At 34.3% G+C, this 1,897-nt stretch overlaps 1 non-coding gene across 1 annotated transcript; it reads left to right on the forward strand.

The window, feature by feature from the left end:
• Positions 1–432: 432 nt before the first annotated feature.
• On the forward strand, positions 433–539 carry LOC139879141 (small nucleolar RNA R71). Its single transcript, XR_011769994.1, has one exon. It is a non-coding gene; the product is annotated as a small nucleolar RNA R71 (small nucleolar RNA).
• The last annotated feature ends 1,358 nt before the right edge of the window (positions 540–1,897 follow it).

The following is a 1,897-nucleotide window of genomic DNA, read 5'->3' on the forward strand; positions in this document are numbered from 1 at the left end:
AACTACACTACTGTACGATTAGGTACACTGCCTATAAGTGTTGTAGCAAGGTTTAGGTATATCCATTCTATAAATAAATAAATATCTTGTGTAAAATTGTATCGTATTTAATAGTATTTTCTTATAAATATATAACTATTTCGTATTGAGTGAATATCTTTAGTCATCTTTTCCATTCGTCTCTCGACAGCATCTATCTTTGCGGAAATGGAATCTAAGTCATGGCTAGAATCGGCTCTAGCTGCTTTAGATGATCTAATGATATCTTTTTCTTGGTGCCACTCATGTGAGTGGGAAGCAGTGTTATCAATAATTTTGTAAGCATCAGTTTCGGTTTTCTTCATAATAGAACCACCAGCTGCTATATCGATGTCTTTCCTTGTAGTGATGTCGCATCCTTGATAGAATATTTGTACTATTTGACAGGTGTCTAAACCATGTTGCGGACATCCTCTCAATAACTTTTCAAATCTGGTCCATGCCTCATATAGAGTTTCATTTGGTTTCTGTGTGAACGTAACAATTTCTCCTTGAAGTCTCACGGCTTTAGATGCCGGAAAGAATTGTTTAAGAAATTTTTCAACTAAAACGTCCCATGTATCAATCGCCCCTTCAGGTAACGATTCCAACCAATCTTTGGCTTCTCCCTTTAAAGTCCAGAGAAATAACATGAGATATATCTGTTCATCCTCAACTTCTCGGATTTTAAATAGTGTGCAGATCCTATTAAAGGTACGAAGATGTTCATTTGGATCTTCCTTCGGCGCACCACTAAATTGGCATTGATTAGTCACCATATGTAGAATTTGTCCTTTGATTTCATAATCTGGCGCATTAATGTCTGGATGAGTAATTGCGTGACCTTGGCCAGTGTGTTTAGCTCTCATTCGGTCTTCCATACTTAGAGGTTCCAGATTTTTCATAATTGAATGTGTTGAATCTGAATCACTAGAGGATTCTGATTTAATGGTTCGTTCCTCAACAATCTCTGTTTGAATGATTGGTGGTTCCGGAGGAAAAATTAATGGTTCAGGATCTATGAATCGTCCCTAAATATTCTCCGGATTCTCAATTGTGAGATCGGGTTCAAAAAATGGATTATCGGAAATTTGAATTGGAGTACTTGGTCGACTGGATGACGATTCTAAAGAAAAATCAACGGCGGCAATATTTGTTAGATGTCTTGATCGAGTTACAGGTGTTGAACGTACAAAAGGTGGTGAACGTGTTGCTCGGTGCATTCATTGAATATCCTATTAGTTTTTAAAAGGAAAGAAAAATTATATAAGTTATCCAATTAATAGACTTTTTTGATTTTGCCCACGTTTCGAATAGCCAAAAGATGCAGCAGAGGGGCAGGATTCGTTTGGTCTCAATATAATTGAGTACTGTTTGGCTCCAATAACCCGGTCCACGTACAAATCCAACTATTACTACGAACCAGAAAATTTTGAAGTCTATCAATTTAACCACTTAAAATAAATTTTCGTAATTTTAAGAAGTTTTAGATAAGAAATAGAGAAAATTCTAAGTCCTAAAAACTAGAATGACGAGAAATAAGAAAGAAAAAGAGCGCGTCGAAAAAGGTCGAAAAAGAAAAGGGTTGAAAAATAAAAGGCGTCGAAAAATAAGAAAGAAAAAGAGTGACTTATAAAACTTTAAAACACTCGACTAACCCAACCTTATTACTATCACTAACTTAAAATTAAAATTACAAATTGAGATTACTAATTGGAGTGATAATTGATACATAGGTAAAAGGCGTCGAAAAATAAAAATAAGAAAGTAGTGCGTTAAAACTTAAAAAAGAACTAAAAACTAAAAAATTAAAAGTTGCGTCTAAAAATATTAAAGCTTAAAAGAAAAACTATATCCCAAATGACAATATCTTAAAAAG

This window comes from Rutidosis leptorrhynchoides, chromosome 11 (assembly GCF_046630445.1).
Source record: "Rutidosis leptorrhynchoides isolate AG116_Rl617_1_P2 chromosome 11, CSIRO_AGI_Rlap_v1, whole genome shotgun sequence".
In the NCBI taxonomy this organism is placed as follows: Eukaryota; Viridiplantae; Streptophyta; class Magnoliopsida; order Asterales; family Asteraceae; genus Rutidosis; species Rutidosis leptorrhynchoides.